At 48.2% G+C, this 19,299-nt stretch overlaps 1 protein-coding gene across 3 annotated transcripts in view; it reads left to right on the forward strand.

Moving 5' to 3' along the window:
* The first annotated feature begins 11,255 nt into the window (after positions 1-11,255).
* Positions 11,256-19,299, forward strand: part of SGMS1 (sphingomyelin synthase 1) — an 87,936-nt gene continuing 79,892 nt past the window's right edge. For 2 of the 3 annotated variants that reach the window (XM_058840774.1, XM_058840769.1), the window contains exon 1: positions 11,262-11,396. The gene's annotated coding sequence lies outside the window, so the exon portion shown is untranslated. Of the gene's footprint in view, positions 11,397-19,299 lie in introns of all 3 variants that reach the window. The other variant, XR_009277818.1, reaches the window with a different exon arrangement.

A 19,299-nucleotide genomic window follows, 5' to 3' on the forward strand; every position in this document is an offset into this window, starting at 1 on the left:
AGGTGCTGCCTGATATAACATGGTCAAACCCCAGCAGTTTTCTTCTTGCTTTCTGTGGGAGGTTACAGGGGCTGTGGTGGTTTTGTTGAAGGCATTGGGCTGGTCCACTCAGGAGCTGTGAACTCAAGCTTTAGAGGCTCTCCTTTTTAATCACCGTTTTTATGTCTGGGGAAACAGTGCTGTGTAGAATGGAGTTCTTATTTCTCTTGGCTTTACTGACATCTACCCTGATTGAATGTCTGTTTCTTTCACTCCTGTCAGGATAAAATCTCCTCTTTTTGGCAGATTTCCCATGCTGGAATTCACTTTTGCAGTTGATACGTTAATGGCACATGGCTGCGAATCGATTTTGTAAAACCTTTTACTTAAAATGCCAGGATAATAATTTACTGTGCTTGCCACTGATCTCTTTTTGCTTAGGCACTCCCTGCACTTCTTGAGCTGTGGATGTGAAATAAGGCTCAGTGAAATTTGGCAGGATGTGAGCTGCTGCATTAGTTGTACAAGGAGTTAGTACCCAAACCCGTCGTTTGGGAAGTCTCTGTGCCTCTCCTCCATAAGGTGCTGTCACACATGTTCACTACATTAACACAGGCACCTTTGTGGGAAATGTTCTTCAGTAGACCCACAACCCGTGACTGTCGAATAAATTCACTTGTGAACTGATTCTATGTAAAAAGGGAGCCTTACACCCATTTATCATAATGAAAGGAATTCCTTAAGCACTATGGAAAACAGCCACCTACAATTATCACTGAGTAATTTAAAATGCCAGTTGCTTTCCTTTCTGACACAGAAAATATATGTCTATGCGTGCAGTAAAGGTATTTAATGATCACATGCTGCATTAACAGGATAGGAAAATTAATCCCATCCAATATAAAAGTATAAATATCATTAGCTGAACCAAGATGAATGTGACGTTCTTGGTGAGTGAGTCTATTTTTGGGAAATCACGGGGCTGGAATAAGATTAAAATAAAAAAGAGGTGACACTTGGCTCTTCTAACTAACTGTAAAATACTCCCTTTTCCACTAAGAGGTTGCAGTTGGTTCCTTTCATAAAGCCTCTAGTTTAGCCTCTCTATAATTTCAGCCTGAGAAAAACTTCAGGGTTGAAGCAGATCCTCTGACTACAAACCATGGAGTGACAGGACAAGGGGGAGTAGGTGTAGATCAGCTATTAGGAGGAAATCCTTCCCTGGGAGGGTGGGCAGGCCCTGGCACAGGGTGCCCAGAGCAGCTGTGGCTGCCCCTGGATCCCTGGAAGTGTCCAAAGCCAAGCTGGACAGAGCTTGGAGCAGCCTGGGATAGTGGAAGGTGTCCCCGCCCATGGCAGGGGCAGAATGAGATGAGCTTTAAGATCCCTTCCAACCCAAACCATTCTGTGATTCTATGTAACTAATGTTTATTTTTGTAGAACAAGTTTGTATCACCCTTAACATTTCCCCTGACCTCCAAGACTACTTAAACTTCTAGGTAAAATTCCTTTGGTTGGACTTAGCCAAAGCTGTTGTTTATCTCATGGAATATTTTAAAAGCCAATCTGTTCCCTCTGTTGGTGTATTTTTACTCTGACTTAAATAGACACAGAACAAAACACTTGTGGTCTGTGTGTTTAATGGGCTGTGTGTTTAAAGATCCTGCCCTGCCTTTTCTGGTCCTACCAAAGCTGCTGATGGTAGCCTAAATATCCTTTTGCAGCTTCTGTAGTCATTATAAATCTTTCTGCTAATGAACAAGGGCGCTCCTCGGAGTTTATTTAACCAGGAGAAATGCTGGCTGCATTTGAAACTATGTCACAGTTATGATTTTAAGCCCCCAGATATTTTGCACAAGGAAAACACACTTCACAAAAGCTTGATCCTACCAGCCAGGGTCGGAGATCTCCTCCTGGAGGCTTTCTGGCTCCTGATGCACGTTGGCATTTGGCTGCTGAGGCAGCAGCAGAGTCAGGGAGCCCATTCCAGCACATGTGGTCAGAACAAGAGCTAATTCATTCCCGGGAATAACTTTGAACTGACACAGAAAGTCAGCACTTCCCCTCGCTCAGGGAAGCCAGCTAATTCCTCCAAGGCTGTAGGATATGTTTTTTTTTTTATTTTAGCTGGAGATAACCATGGGTTGTTAAACACTCAGAGAAGCTGCGAGAAGCCCAGTGGCACGGGGAGAATCCTGCAGCAGCAGCTCTGTGTTCCACGTGGGCCTCCACATCTGACTCCCCATGTCCAATTCCTATGGAAACTACAGAACAGCCCCCAGGGCATGGAGATAATAAAGCTCTTGTCACCTCAGCATCAGAGGGGTTTGAAAGAAGCCAGAGAAGAATCTTTCCAAGGTAGCAGACACCACAAATATCTATATCAGATCAGGGCAGGAGGCACACCCACCTATGCTCCCCTTGGCTCGGGAAGAAGGGTTCAGCAAATCAAAGGCAGGATTTGGCCCACTGATGTTTGGATACAGAAGGTGGCAGATCTATCAGTAGGTGGAGAAAAATGTTCTTTAATCAGTATCTTTTACTCTCTCACCATTAACTCTGTTATGCTAATACAGTGTTACTGATTAAAGACCCTGAGCTTCCCTGTAATAGTCCTGAATTACTGTCAGGATAATGAGATTTCCATTTCTAAACGTCCTGTTCCTGCCATCCAAATCACATCTGCATTCATGTGCATACCCAACAGGAATTATTCTCCCTTCCTGCATCAAAAATACCATGCCACACTCAGCTGGAACCAGCTTTCCCCTGGTTTAGTGCTCGGTTCAGGACTACTATTATCAGCCCTGGGTTACTGCTGCTGTGTATTTAAACAGACATTGAAGGACATTTGCAACTCTTGGTGCACAAGGGTGAGCTCTGAGGGACATGGGATACCAGGTGACACCAGATAAACTATTTGTGCTTATTAATCATGTCTAATAAATCCTCCTTGCACCAAGGGTGCTCCTACAGTGGTGATAATTACGCCTAGTGATGGTTGAGCATGGAAATCAAATTGCTGCTGCAGAAAATTGTTTCCAGACAGGACAGAGGCAACAGTCAACGGCAATGCCACCAGAAAAGCGAGAGCAACAAAGGGAGTGATTGCCAGGAGGTCTGACAGTGAAGCCACCACACTGGTGGCATTTGATACAGCCCTGTGAGAATCCCCAGCTCCAAATCCAGGCTCCAGCACAGCCCATCTAACCAGAGGTGTTTCAGCTACTTACAGCTTGTTTTAGAGTGTGGCTGCTGTGTTAACCTGAGCTTTGGGTGATCTCTCATGACACCATCTCCACAATCCACATTTTTATCCAAAAATCTCAGGGCAGCCTCTCCCTTTGCTGGCTGCCAGGTCACCTGGGTGTCACAGCACCCTCCAGGACAAAGCCCAAGCCTTGGCTTATTCGAGGAGCTTCAGATTTATTTTGTTCCAGTTGTCTCATTCCAAATCAAAAGCAAAACTTTTTTTGCTCTAATTTCTGATGTATTAAACATTAAAAAGATCGTGGTTGTTATTAAAGACATGCAAGCCTTTCCTAGCTGTAAGTTACCCTAAAATTGGATCTGAGTTAATACAATTTCAAGGAAACATTCTCTGCTGTGATCTCCAAACAGAGGCCAAACACACGTTTACACATCCTCTTTCATGCTCCTCACAATATTAGCCCAATTTGCAGAACAAACACATTCAACCCTCAGCCCTCGGGCCGTGACCCGTGAATAACACCGCTAATAGGATTGTGCTCCACACAAAACTCCCGCTGGATTTGATGGGAGCCGCTCCACCTCCCGCCTTCTTCCCACACACCCCCTGCCATCCTCTGCTCTGAAAGGCACCCCTGGCCCGGGAGAGGGAGGTCTGAGCCCCAGCAATACCTGAGCCACCAAGCTGCTTTGAGCTGCCTTCTCTTTCTTTAGCAGAGGTGGGAATGACATTTTTTTTACACTTATAAATTGTGTGGCCGTGCTGAAGGGGTCCAGGCTCAGCAGGAGTGAGGAGGTTGTATCATTCTGACTTTTCTATGGCTTATACTACTTTGCAATCCCACTCAAGTAATGTACTCTTGCTCCACTTGGACTTTGGTGTTAAATCTTCAAGTTGCCAACATTTGCCAAAATGAGAACCTTATTTTCAGCTTCTCCCCTTGTTTCCTTTCTTCCCAAAAGCAGCACCAGATTATTGTATCCAGAGGCTGTTGTGGGGAATACTATAGAAGCCCCAAAGCTGGGAAGAAGTTTGATGCTTGTCCTCACATGGAGAACTTGATGCCCTCAAGGTTTATTTGATTCCATATATTTATCAAGCTGGTAAGAGGATATCCACCTGTTTTATCTGATGTTTCCTTGAAAGGATGAGAGGATCCCAACAGAGATTTATTCTAAGGACAGAATCATAGAATACCCAGAGTTGGAAGGGACCTGCAGGGATCATCAAGCCCAGCTTCTGGGCCTGCACAGACACCCCAATAGTCTCACCCTGTGCCTGGGATGGCTGTCCAAATGCTTCTGGAGCACGGGCAGCCTTGGGGCTGTGACCATTCCCTGGGGAAGAACCTTTCCCTAACACCATAACTTTAATTTCCCTCACCTGATGCATGACAGCAACAGTTTTGGGGAGGGAGCTCTGGAGATCTTCACTCCAGGGCAAGACTATTGCCTGAAATCGATCAGGACAACGAAAATATCTCTTATTATTGTTATTGTTATTACCACCATCATCAAAAGAAGTTTGATTTATAGACCTTATGCTAATTTGAGGAACAGCGCTGGCTTGGGGACACAGGACACAAATCACTAGGCAGCTTTAGGCGCTGAGCTGAACATGACAACTGCTAAACTTAACAGAGGCTCATTCTGACGTTAGTCCTGGTATCAGAGCTGCATTCACTGGGAACAGGAATTCGTTTTTAAAATACAGATCTCTTTCTTCCTCTAGGCTGGCTTGAAAGGCAACTGCTGCCCCTACAGGGCAAGCCGAGAAAATCCAGTTTGGGAATGAAACCCGTGCCCTCCCTGGGTGCCAGCACAACAGGAGCAAAGAATCCCCAAACCGCTTTTTGGCAATGGTAGCTCCCCAAATCACGTGAGGTGAGGAACAAACAGAGGGTATGACATGAAAAAGTCTCCAGGATGGGATCCCGGGACTGAGCAGGAAGGACAGCTGCCACTGGTGTCTGCAATGTCTCCGGGCTCAGCAGAAAACCACACAGAGCTTCACTGGGAACCTCCAGGTATCCTTTTGCTCCTGCCCCTTGGGCACCACGGAGGTGACAGGGTCTGGAGCTCAGTGGCCTGGCACAGGGGGACAGCCAGGTTTTCCTGGGTCTCCAAAGGAGGTGACTTGAAGATGATCTGGAGGCATCATCCTGTTTATCAACTCAATATTGGGTTAAGTGAGGGCATTTCCTCCTGTTCTGCACTGGGAAGGGCTTGGCTGGGCACTGGAACCAGTCTGGGGCTCCAAGGCATCTCCAAAGCAAAGCGAGCCTGGGGACACCCTGGCAGGGGTGGGTGACAGCCAGGGAAAGCAAGGAGAGGGTGTGGGAGCCAGGTTTCCACAGCCAGAGGGGAGGAGGCAAAGGGGGATCTGATGGCCTCTCCTGCTCAGAGACATCTTGGGGACATTTGGGATGGGCTCTGCTCACAGTGGCACAGCTGCATCATGGGAAGCCCCAGACAGTCACACGGAAACAATTCTTATAAATTCACTGTTAGCCTCTTTCCCTCAAGAAATCTGCCTCTTCCCAGCCTCTGCCATGCTGTAAACACAGCCCTGAGCACTGGCAAAGCCATTCCCTCCTGTTTTCCCAGGATTTCAGGATGTTGCTTGCAGAATAAACCTGCTGGCAAAGTGAATATAGGGAGCAGCCACAAGCTAATGTCTCTTGAAAGCCTGGAACTAATCAGGCTTCCCTGAGTCACTGCAGAGCCACAGCACTGCTAAAATCCCACCTTGGTGCTGCTGATTTCCCAGAGCAAGGCTTCCTTCTCCTAACTCCTGCCTGGAGAGGTAACTGAGTTTTAATGACTCCATAATTAATGCCTTTTGGGCTGCTGGACCTGCCCGAGCACGCAGGCTCCGTCTGCGGGGAGGAGGATGCAGCAGTGCCGGCTCCGGTCCAGGCTCAGCTGAGCCCTGCTGGTGTGTCTGGAAAACCCTTCTGGGGATAAGCACAGGTTTTCCAAGGAAACCAGCACGCCGAGACATGCAGCACAGCAACGATCCACATCCACTCCAACGTTTATTTATTCACAGTTCACATAAGAGGAGTGGGGGGGAAAGCTTTTGGAACGAGCAGCACAGGCATCGTAGGAAAAACCAAAGGGCTGCAGCACGTGAGGTATTGTTTTGGTAGGAATTTCAGAGCAAATGGGATCCAAACTCCTGCCACAGCAGGAGCACGGAGATAATGGCCCCGCGGAGCTGCTGCTGTAACGCTGCTGTCCCTGTCACCTCGTACCACCTGTGACACTCCGGAGCCGGTGGCAGCGTGCCCTCCCCAGCCAGGCTCCTCAGCCAGGGGGCTGCAAAGCTGATGCTGCTGTTCAAGGCTTGTTAAAATCACCCTGCTCCGTGCACGGGCGATGAGCAGCGGTGCCAGCCCGGGAACGCCTGGCGTGTTTTGACAAGCCTGGTCGGGAGCAGCCGCTCGCTCCTTGGGAGAGCCGGGGGAGGAAAGAGGATGAGGGATTTGATGAGCTTGGGAGCCGCCATTCTCAGGAAATTGAGCACTTTCTGGAAACAGCTTTTTTTTTCCCTAAGAGGAGAAGCAAACCCCGTTAGCAGCAAGGGAAAGAAGGAGAATAACTTCCCGGGACGCTGGAGAAGCGTCGCTCGCTGAAGGAGCCGGGAGCGGGGATATCTGCAGCGGGACACCAGCAATCATCAGCTCCATCCCGCTGCTAGCCCCACGGCTACTCAGCATCTCCAGCCCAGTGGCAGCTGCAGCTTTTATCCCACAGCCGTTTTCCGGCATCCTCTGTCACCCTTCCATTATCCCATGGGAAATGCCTGGCATGGCACTAAAGGAAATGCTGTGTGGATCCACTGAAGGCAGGAATGGTGGTGCCCTGGGCTGTCCTGTTTCTAGTCCTGAAGCCCAGGTACACATCCAGTCATCAGGACCCTGGGGAGAGCAGTGCCCAGCCAGCCAGGACTCTGCTTCCAGAGGGATGTTCTGGCAAGGCAATGACAGCCTGTGACTCTGGAAAACCCACCAGTCCCATCTGGAGAACTGCTGGCTTGCTTTCCCCTTGGAATTGTCTTGTCTTCTTTCTTTTACCATCTTCCACAGTTCTTTTTCATTTTTCTCTCTTCTTCTCTTTAAGTGGGGAAATGTTTTTTGCCCTCCCTCCATTAAGAGTTTCTCCTTTTACTTCCAATTTTGATGCATTTCCCCCAGACACGTGCTATTTTAATCAGAAGCAATCAGCCATTAAAGCCAGATTAATTAAAGAAATGAGTTTACGTATTTTCCTAATGATCTGAAACAATCTTGCATTTATAATGCTGTTTGTCTGCAACCCATCACTGCTTAATATCCTTGATCAGAGAGGATGACGCCACCTCACCATTAATCACTGCTTGAATAACAAAGTAGCTGAATCGGGATCTCCTGCATCCTTTGGAAACAGAGATTTTGGTCTCTTTTCCCATTTATACTGCAGCTAATAGCCATGCCCTGCAGTTCCTTAAAGCCACAGCATGTGGATTCACTGTGCTGTTTGCTTGACTCCATTCATCATGTGTTTAATTCTGATTTTTTGCTCTGCTGCCTTATTCTGAACAGTCCTTGCTACCATCAGGGGACAGGGACAAAGCCCTGTGGGACTCTACACATTTGGAGCAATGACCTCTTTGGCTGTTTCTATTTCTAAGGCTTTTAAAACCATCACAGTCAGTACAACCCCACCAAACATCAGGGTTTGGTGTAAAGATGCTGAATTAATGATGTCATGTGCAGTCAAAATGATACCAAAATGACATTGCAAAGACACTGAGTTGATGATGCTGTTTGGTGTAAATGGTGTCATGGATAAAGGCACTAAATAATAAAACCCACAAAAATGATGTCATAAATACCATCAGTGAGGAAAAGACGTCATCAAGTGATGGCATAAATGATGGGCACAGGGTCATTGCTGCCCTCCAAGAAGGACCTACTGTGAGTGAGGTTAGATGAAAGTAATTGAAATTTTACTGAAGTTAGTTTAACATTAGTTCTTTAACAAAGTGTCAGAGTGCTAATAGTCAACATTTCTAAATAAATAGTCAACCTTTCTAAATAAAAATATCTCTTCCAGTGGAACATGATTAATTAATGGATTATTGATCAATGCCTAATGATTGTGACATATTAGCATTTCACTGTTGATCCATTCACATTGATTCTGATTAATCTGATTAATTTATTCAAAACTCCAGCAGGAGAAGCTCAGCTGAGCTCATCCATGGGCAGGGACACTTTCCACTATCCCAGGATGCTCCAAGCCCTGTCCAACCCGGCCTTGGTGCTGGCACACTCTTGGAACCTCCCCCACACTTGGGGATTGGTTGTGGCCAGGCAGGAAAAGCTGTTTTCAGGAAAAGAAGTGGCTCAGCAGGATTAAGCCCAGGACAGCTATTCCTAAGCCTCTTGGATGGCCCTTTGTCATTCCCAACAGGGAGGTCAGGCTCCCTGGGAACCAATTTGCACAAGCTTCAGGTTCCTATTATCTGCCAGAAAATGCCCATCCTGGGGGAACAACCCCGGAAAGGGGAGATTTATTGTATGACTACCCCAAGGGAAGTGTCAATAACATTAATCCTATTAGAGCATTAGTGAGATGGGATGGTAAGAAATGATAGCCAGGAAAGAAACAGCACCCTGCTGAAAAGCAGGAACCCCCTAAAGGAATGCCCCTGTCTTGATGGCATCACACAACAGGGAGCAAAAGGAAAGATAAATTGGATTTGGGATTGACAAGCCCTCCAAAGGCTCCACTCCCCAAAAGGGAGATGCACCAGTACCCGTCAAAAGCCTTCCCTACTCCTAAACTCTTCCTGGTGCAACTAGGCTCATGCAAGCCAGCCTGATCAACCTGGGAAAAACTAGAACAGAGCTGCCAGTGTTAGATCTACTCACAAGTAAATCCCTCCTCAGGGATGAGAGTCTCAAAGCTGTTGGCATCTGGTGTCCACAGCACCGCTCCCCTGGATTTCTCCAGAACCCTTCTCCAAAACCATTCTCTTCCATCTGTGTTTCCACTCATAACTACTGAACAGTTTGCACAGGGTGAAAGCTGTTGCCTGGATCCTGAGGTCAAACAAAACTTGTCCACTTTTTGCTGGTGCTAATGAAAATCTGTGAGGAGCTGCAAGTCACAGCAGACCTTTAAATAACTTCCAATCTGGCTCTAAATTCGAGTTTTATTACACAGAGAATTTTCTCTCAGAACGGCTCAACTCCATTGTCAGAAAGTACAGGATCTGATAGCTCTTTACAGAGGCCCAGGATACCATTGTGTTTCACCTGTCTCAGTGCATAAATTACTATTTATTCAAGCTTAATTCTTAATTTTGCTTGGGTAATATCTGCAATCACTTGTTGATTGGGATAAGTCACTAGGGTTTTCAGATTTTGTTTTGTTCATGTGCCAAGATCAGCAAAACATGTCTCTTGCTTAGTGTTACTGAGACACACTGGTACATCCAGTCCCTCCCATGTGTGTTGTCATTCTCCCATGCCTGGGAGAGGGGGAGCTGGATGTGTGGCTCTGCTATCTCCACAATCTCCTGGCTGGAAAAAGTTTTAATCAGACCTTGCAGATCTTCCCACGCTGGGAACCCTCAGCACACGCAGGAACCCCTCTGTGGGCACCAGGAAATGATTTTGACCTTTTGGCATGGAAAAAACTCAGTTTTGTATTAGAAGTCACAGTTTGTGAAGCGCAAGGTTTAAAATGGGTGTTAGTGCTCACAAAATTTGAGCCTCTTTCTATCTGGAGATGGTGACACCCAGGGACTGATTTTAAGATAAACTGTCCTGTGACTTTATTTTAACTGTGATTTTATCAGTACTGACTGACTTCTCACATCTCCAGAGCTGACAGAGAACTGAAGCCCAATGGCCAGTAGAACTCCAGCAGAGTGAAATAAATGCAGATAGCAGAGTCTGCTCCAACACCCTACACTCTGGTTTTGGGGATTTTGGACCAGACGTTCATCCCAGTCCAGGATCCCAAGGGAATTCTCCCCAATATACCATCTAACCTTGTCCTCTGGCAGTGGGAAGCCATTCCACCTTGGCTTGGCACTACATGCTCTTCTAAAAAAATCCCTGTCTTTCCTGTAGGCTTTCTTTAGGTACTGGCAAGCTGCCAGATGGATTTAGGAGGAGAACCCACACCCTGCTACACCTCAGCTGCTCCGAGCAAGCTACACTGATGCCAGAATTTAATATTTTGGGGGCGCTACATATGCTCAGAAGGGTTCAGGGTGGCTTCTTTGAGGCAGACCTTGAGGGCTGTGTTGAGTCCTTTCGTCCCCAGTCCAGGAAGGACATGGAGGGGCTGGAGCGTGTCCAGGGAAGGGAACGGAGCTGGGGAAGGGGCTGGAGCCCCAGGAGCAGCTGAGGGAGCTGGGAAAGGGGCTCAGCCTGGAGCAAAGGAGGCTCAGGGGAACCTTCTGGCTCTGCACAACTCCCTGACAGGAGGGGACAGCCAGGGGGGGTCGGGCTCTGCTGCCAGGGAACAGGGACAGGACAAGGGGAAACGGCCTCAAGCTGTGCCAGGGGAGGCTCAGGTTGGACACCAGGAGGAATTTCTCCATGGCAAGGGAGCTCAGGCCTTGGCAGGGGCTGCCCAGGGAGGTTTGGAGTCCCCATGCCTGGAGGTGTCCAGGGAAGGGCTGGACGTGGCACTCAGTGCTCTGGGCTGGGGACAAGGTGGGGATCAGGCACAGCTTGGACTCCATGGGCTGGGAGGGATTTTCCAGCCTCAGTGATCCTGGGATTCTGTAAAACACAGCGAGCAGCGGGCTGCCCCTGCGCACCCCAGGCTGCGCTGGGCAGCGGGGGCTGTGGATCCCTCCGGGAGTGGGAGTGGGAGTAGGAGCGGGAGCGGGAATGGGAATACGAATGGGAATACGAATGGGAATGGGAATGCGAATGGGAATGCGAATGGGAATGGGAATGCTGAGGCGCAGCACTCCCCGGCAGGGAGGGACGGGCACAAGATGGCGGCCGGGATGACACGGCGGTCACGTGGTGCGCGGTGCCCCCGCCCCGCCCGCGGCCGCCGCACGGGACACGGGACACGGGAACGGGGTACTGGAAACGGGACACGGGGAGCGGGCTGGAGCCGCCGCAGCGCCCGGGGACCCGCCCGGCGGCCGCACCCACCCGGTCCGCACCGAGCCGCGGCTCCGCACGGTGAGTGAGCGGCGACCCAGCGGCCTCCGGCTCAGCGCAGGCCCGGGGGTGGCGGCGGGACGGGACACCGGCGGTGACAGCGGGGACGCGGCCGCCGCCGCCGCCCCGGCAGGGACGTGCCCCGGGGGGTTCCGGCTCCTCATCCAGGCGGCGGCCCCCGCAGCCCCGGGGGATGCGAGGAGAGCTCCGGCCCCCGCAGCACCGGAGGCTCCGAGGGGGCTTCGGGCTGCTCAGCTCGGGGGTCTGACAGAGCTTCGGTCCCGCAGCACGGGCGGATCTGGGCCCCTCAGTCCCCGGGGGCACCGGGAAGGCGCGGTCTGCTCAGCCCTGGGGAGCTCTGGGACCCGCAGCTCGGGGGCTGCGGCCGTGGGAGCCCACGGGAGCTCTGTGCTCTACCCGGGTGAGCTCTGCATCCCCAGTTCGGGGGGCTGCAGCCCTGGGCTACCCGGGAGCCCGAGCTCGGGGGGTGCAGCTGGTCCCGGGGGAGCTCTGGGAGCCCGAGCTCGGGGGGTGCAGCTGGTCCCGGGGGAGCTCTGGACCCCCAGCTCGGGGGGTTGCAGCCCCTCAGCCCCAGGAGCCAGGAGAGGCTCGGTTCCCCTCAGCCTGCTGAGGTCTGTCCTCTCCTCCGCAGGGTGTTGGAGCGGCGGGTCTGGTCCTCCCTGCCCCCGAGGCTCTGTGGGCACATCTGGTCCCCTTAGCTCAGGTGGGAGTGCGGGGGTGAGCCCGCTCCCCTCAGCCTGGGGGCTCCAGTCCCTCTGCTGGGATGGGAAGGCAGGATGCTCCCTGCTCCAAAGGAAGCTGGACGCATCTGCTGTGAATGGGAGCAGATCCATCCCATCCCATCCCATGGAGGGCTGTAGCACTGAGGTTGGGGCTGTGCTGCCTCGCTGGGGCTGAGGTCTGTGGCGTGGCAAGGGGGTGATGGCTTTGTCCCCCTCTTGGGGACGAAGGGGCTGGGGAGCGGAACGAGGGTGAAAAGGAGAGACCTCCCCACCAGGGGCACCCTGGCAGGAGGGTGTGCTCCCTGTTTGCTTGTGGAATGGCTTGCTGATTGCCCGGCTGCAGTATTTGGATTTTTTCAGGGTGTATAAAGCATGGGGCTGTCTTTGTACTGTGTTCCTCCTGGAGGCCCTGTTTTGATCAAGGTTTCTAATTTATTCTGTCTTGTGTGAAAACCTCATTAAAGAGTGCCTCGGTGCCTTCAAGGCACCATAAATACGCGGAGAGAAGATGGGAAGAGAGAGAAAAAGATTATTATTTGTAAAAAATGGGAGCTCTGCCATATTGACATGGTGCTGCTGAAGCTTGCTGATGCAGGCAGCCTCTCCTAGCAGAGCAGCACTGGGATGTCGATGAATGTCCTCGTGTCACTTTGGCTGATGGTGCAGCCTGGTGTGACAGCAGGATTTGTAGTGATGCCTTCAGACTCCCTTTCCCCACGTGGCTGAAAATGCTTTCTTGTTGGCTTCTGTGCCCAGCTGTGAACCAGTGCAAAACACAGAACCAGTACAAAACGCCTGGCTGAAGTCAGTGGAAGTGGTGCTGTGGATCTTGGTGGGATTGGTCTTGGCTGCGTTTTTTTGGGGAGTGGATGTTGTATTGGAGTTGCATTCTGGTTTGTTTTGTGTAGTATTTTGTGGGTGTTAAAATTGCTCCAGCTTTGTGAAGTTGTTCAGAGTTCGGAAAGAGAGGGCAGTGTCCCTGGTTGGTGGCAGACAAAAGGTAAAGGCTGCTTTTATGATATGGGTAGTAAACCCCCTCTAAATCCAGAGAGATTGCTGTGATTTTTCTGAGTTTTTGGGCATGTGGAGCAGAACTAAATTCAGCTCAGATGCCTTTAGACTGCGTTTGTGATCTGTGCAACAAATGGTGATTCCCAAATTATTATGCTTCTTTCTCCTTCCACATTATCAACCTGAGAACATGTTAATTAGCTTTTAATGTGACACTTACAAATTTAATAAATCCAAGTAGGTGGATGATTTTTCAGGACTTGGAGGTATTATGAATGTTATTTGACTGCTCAGAATTAATGCTTAAAAGGAAGTGATTTGTTGTTTTCCATGGATCTCATTGCTTCTCTCAACACTGATCAAGCTTGAATAGGTGCTACTTTTAATTAGGTAATTCTTGAGTTCTCTTGAACTGAACCCATGCATTGTGGGTGATGGTGACTTAAAAATTCTTCCTTCTTCTGGTTGCTGCCTCTCTGCATCGCTCAACATCGGTTAATTGGTGCACTAAATATGGGTGGCCTGGGACTTACTCGGATTTAAAAGCAATTTCAGCCTGGCCGTAAGGAATGGTTGCGGAATTAAAGGCTTTTTAATTGGGGCAGCAGGACATCCTGTGGAAAAAAAAATGCTCAAAAATAATCCAGACCCTTGTTGGGGAAAGGGCCTGTTTGAGTAATAGAATAAATCCATATAGCATCATCAAAAAGCGAAGGAGTGCTGCACACAGGCCTGAAGGCTGCTTTTATTGGACATGACACCTGGTCCCTCTTTCCTGGGGTGGTTTGCAGGGACTTGTGCAGGGCAGAAAGGATTTTCCAAGGCTGCCCAGGCAGGTAGGTCCAGGCTGTTCTTTGCTGAAGTGGAGCAGAGCACCTGAATGCTATTTCAGTCATGATTCAAGTGCAGCACATCAAACCCAGCTGTACGGGGAGAAAGCGCTCTGAAGTAGAGGTGAGCTTAAAATGAGCTCAAAAACCTGAGTTTTTTAGAGGTTTCTTGGATCTGATGGTCACGAACTGAGCTCCCATGTACTGTCAGTTCTTTCCAAAGGATTTTGGTGTCCTTGGAGGCTTTTTGGGTGCTGGGCACCAGCACACAGAGAGGGGCAGGAGCCCTCTGGAGGGCTGCTGTTCTGCATGGAATCTGCAGCTTTTAATCCAGCTTGAATTCCCAAAGTGTGTGGTGTGACATCATTAAGTTGATAAATAAGTCCTGTCCCCCTCCTTGCCCAAAATGCTGGGGGAAATGCAGAAGACTGAGGAACGTGTGAAACCTACTGGCTTTTGGGGATGATTTCAGCCTAGTCATATTTTATTATTTTGAAAATCTGCTTAGCAGAGGCAGTGTTTGGTGCAGGTGTGGCTTGGTGGAAGGTGTCCCTGCCCATGGCAGTGGGGTGGAAAGAGATGGTCTTTGAGGTGCCTTCTAGCCCAAACCATTCTGGGATCCTCTGATTTAAACATCTCTAAAATATTTGTCTGCATTGTTTCTGATCTTATCAAATGTGGTGTTGTAGTTGAGGGGAGAAAAAAACCCCCAAATTTTTGAAAGTAACCCGTGAGCTTTGTTTTGATAGTCCTTGATCAAGAGCTGGAAAGAGAAGAGAAAACTTAATTTTGGAGACTGTCACATGTTTCTTAAAGAAATGCAGTTACTGCTGTTGCTGGGCTTTACAGTTGACTCATCCAAATCAGGGGAGCAAATCTAGAGTGGGACAGATGTCCTGTTGATGTTTTCTTCCTGTGCTGCTGCAGTCCTGCTCTGCTGTCCAACTACACATGCATAATCAAAGAAAACCACTAATAAATCCTTATTGGGAAAGCATCTTCTGTAGATTTTGCTTGTGCTAATTTGCTTAAATGCACAACAAAATAAAGCTCCCTCTGCTTAGAGTCGTGACTCTAACACTTTTTTTCTCCTTGACTTCCCTGTCTGGTCTGCCTTCTGTCTCCCTGATTTTGAAACTGCTTGAAGGTAGCTTTTTCTGTTTAAATGGAATTAAAGCAAAGCATTTTGCCAGTTGGGAAAAAAAAGGACTTCAAGGAATCTCTGAAGTCCAGTAGCTTTGGGTTTTTCTAGTGCAGGAAAACTGGCATCTTCCTTAGCAAGCTGGGTGAGGCACAGGTGTGGTAGCAGAATTCCTCAGGTGGCTTTGCTGGACTGGCTTTTTGGGGTGCTGTGGGCACTGTCACATCCTTGTTAGCTATGTGGGACAAGGCTTGGGGATTTTATCCCTGCTCTCTGTGTCTGGGGAGCAACACACAGTGGGGGCTGCATTGTCTAAGCCTTCATCAGAAAAAGTAGGAAGAAACAGAAGTAAAACCAGGGTAAATCCTGTCTTAAGGACTGAAAGAGCCTTAAAATTGCCCCTTTCTGAACAGGTGGATCTGGAGAGGAGAGCTTTGGCAGCCTTGGCTTAAGAAGGATTTTTAATAGCTGTCATTTCCTCCTGTCCACTGCAGCCTACCTCTTTAATTTCCTTTACTAAAAAGGAGCATTGCAATTGGGAGTGTTTTACAATTTCCCTTGCTGGTCCATTAGTGTATTAGCTTAGCTCCGTGTGTGTTGAATGCCATTAAATGTCACTTGCAAATTTAATGTTTGGAGCACTGAGATTTGTGCTAATTGAATTTAAAGTCTTATACTTGAATTTGTTAAAATGGCAGAGTCAGACAATTGAGATGCTTTAATGGGAGAGTTGGAGGAGCACTTGCAAATCTGCTCTTGTGAGTGAATCCAACAGTGCATTTGTGTAGGTGGAAGGGGAGACCCTGAGCAGACAGATTAGGGTTTGGTGGGGTTTTACTGTCCCTTTGTACATTACAACGTGGTGACAGCACGTTGGCAAAATCCACTATGTTGAAAGTCTTAATGCTTGACATCTGCTCAGGGTCATTGTTGACACCAACTTAACCTTAAATACTTCTGTAAAAATGGTAAAGATTATAGAGCCTTTCAGTTCAATTTAAATTTCTGCTTCTCCAGCCATAGTTTTAGGCACTGCTGGAGAAAGGTTAATTGTTTGGGCTGTTGGTCTTTAAACTCAGTTGTCTGTGTCTGTCTTCTGGGTTTTTTATTCAGGACATTAGCAACTTCTGCAACTGAGAGTTTGTTGTTCTGAGGGGGGCTGGGGGTTGTTTGGGGTATTTTTTGTTTGGTTGATGTGTTCTGTAGGGGATTTTGTTGTTATTGCTTTTGGGTTTTTTTGTAAAACAAAACCTGTGGCATTAAACACTTCTTTATTCTTAACTTCAGCCAAATACCCAATGATTGGGTAGACATAGGAAAGGACACCTTACTGCTGGGCTTTTTGTGAGTGTTAAAGTGTTAAAGAAATTATCCTTGATTGGAGAAGAGTCATAAAGATTGGTCCTTGGCTTTCCAAGCAGTGTAAATCTGTGCCTCCCTAGATAGCCCAGTGCTTTTAAGAAGTTTGTCTGGAAACACTTCCATTAAATCTCCTGATACCAGGCTTTGACCTTCTGCCACTGAGCTGGCATTTCATACAGGCTCCTGGCATGAGCTCTCCTGCCACTTTCAAGTAAAATTTTATCAGGCATTGAAAAGTTTGACTCTGCAGTCAAGCACTGTGCCAAAGCTGTAAAAGCCCTATTTGTACACAAAATGGATTTTTGCTTGCTAGGAGGGCTGGGGTATTGCTTCAGTAACTGCAGGAATGGCTTTGAATCTACATAGTAATGAAACAGCTCCATCTAAATCGAGCTTCTCCTCCACTCTCAGGTCTGCTCTTTGTCTTCTGTGTGTCCCTGCATGGAGTTTTACGTAGTCAGGTTATATTGCTCAGGAAAACTTTGTCAGGAAAGTTAATTCAAAGCTATTTGAAAGGCTTAAAAATGTCTCTGCTGTTAGAATGATGAAAAAGACCTTGAAAGCGCCTTGAGAGCGGAGTACCTGCTTGGCCATGAGAGTGGTGAGCTGCTCCTGGAGCCTTCTCTGAGACAGCACTCCAGGGTGTCCTCTTTCAGTGCTGGCAGCCACAAAATTTGTGGCTGCCTCCTCCCTGGAAGTGTCCAAGGCCAGGTTGGACAGAGCTTGGAGCAGCCTGGGATAGTGGAAGATGTCCCTGCCCATGGCACCGTGTGGAATGGGTTGAGTTTTAAGGTCCCTTCCAACCCAAACCATTCTGGGATTCTGTAGTGCATCAGGGCTGAAAACCCACTTGCTTTAACTGGGAGGGAAAATCCAGCACCTTGGGGTGATTGGGGAACTCAGGGTGAGCTTTGCCCCTTGCAGGGGGTGCCAATGGCCTGTGGATGTCGAATGTCTGGGGAATACATTTTTAGTGGAATAAGAAAGTAAACCAGACTTGGAGGGAAGGGAGAGGAACACCCATGTTCCCAAGTGCTGAGGCTTGGGGTGCTCAGCAGAGGCAGTGGTGGGGAGGTGACATCCAAAGCAGAGCTCTGAACAAAGCAAGAGTGGACAGAAAAGGGTGAGTGCAAGAATGTGAAGATCCCTGCTGAATGACTCGACAGAACATGTTGTTCCCTTTCCCCTGGGTACTTTTGGGATGTCAGGATCCATATTTAATGGAATCATGGTTTTATGGAGGCTCTCCACCCTGGGAGAAGCTTGCCTTTGCCAAAAGCAATACTCATTAATGGGCTGGGGGTTCTTATCTATACTCCATGAAGCACTGCAAAAACCTTATTTTGCAGTAATGAACAATTACCCGCAAATTAACAAAACTCTTTGTCAGATATTGACTTTGTTTTTCTGCCTGTGCAATTTCCTAATTCATTTTTTTCTCCCTTTCAAAAGATAAATAGATGGGTTATCAAATGCCATTTCAAAAACAAAAACAGGGCCCTAAGCACATTTATTAGAAGGGGTTTATTTGAGTTCTGATGGTTTGTTCAGCATTCCTTTGCTTGCAAGAAAATGAGTGTCTGTGCTGAGAAGACACAGACCCATCCAGCCACGTGTCTTGTATCCAAGAATTACAATATTTTTGAGAGGGAATGCTAGAGTTCATCCATGGGTTCAGCAAGGGTAAGTGACTGGGAGGATACTTGTGGAGATGACAACCACAGGTAAATCTACATTACTTCCTCCTGTGAGCAGGACTAACCCCAAAGAAGTGTCAGGTTTTTCAGGGTCCTGCTGGGGTTTGAAAATGTCCATGGAAGGAGATGGGCGGCTTTGGGTAGATGGGTTCCCACCTGCTGTGGGGAGATACCCTGCGAGCTTGGTTCAGTGCCAGGGGAGGAGAGGGAGGAACCTGAGACCCAGCTGATATTGGATACAGGTGCACAGATTGATGCACTAAAGGCCATTAGCTGTCTTCTTCTCTGTGCCTGGCCAGCTGAGATGATGTTCTTAATGAACTATTCCTTAACTGTCTTAACTTCTAACTGCTGCTCCTTAACTCATGGTCCATCAGGGCACAAGTGAATTGAGCAGCATCATTTATAACTGTCTACAGGGAACTTTCCTTGGCCACTTTATTGAGTGGCTGCCAGTCTAAAATCCTTTTATGATTCTTCCTGTTAGATTCCTCCTTGCTAATATAGTACTTAATGCAAACAATCTCCTTTAACCTCTTAACTTTATAATCCCCCTCACACTGTAATTGTGCTTTAATGCTGCCCATTTGTAGTTGGATATGAGGAGATATTTAAAATAATTGTCCACTCTACAGAATTTTGGTTGACTTAATAGATTGTTTTGTCTTTTGCTTGTTAATTCCCTGGAGATTTTGTTCCCACATCCAGAACATCCATTTTGGTCTTTCCAAGGTAAAAGGTTGGAGAGCAGACTAGAAATCCTAGGGAATGCTGTATTTCTTTACGTGGTTCCACTGTTATGGCTGTGTGTTGAAATTCAGCGTGCAGGATGTGATGTCATGCTAATAAATTAATGACTTGTGTTCATTTGAAGATTGGATAATAACCCAGGCATGGGATAATAACCCAGGGAGCACTTGGCCCTTTTGCTCTAAGCTTCCCAGAAATTGTGATGTGGCTAAAGCTTTGCCTGTCTCTGTCTTGCTGCACTTTTCAGCACGAGTGTTATGGGGTGGGAGCTTTGTATTTGTGCAGAGACACCCTGACCCCTTGCAGAGGGGGCTTGGACACGTGTTCCTGACAGATGTGGGGACACGAGCTCCCAGCCTTTGCAAGGTGCAGATTCCAAACTCTGGGTTC

The sequence above is a fragment of the Poecile atricapillus genome, chromosome 6, assembly GCF_030490865.1.
Source record: "Poecile atricapillus isolate bPoeAtr1 chromosome 6, bPoeAtr1.hap1, whole genome shotgun sequence".
In the NCBI taxonomy this organism is placed as follows: Eukaryota; Metazoa; Chordata; class Aves; order Passeriformes; family Paridae; genus Poecile; species Poecile atricapillus.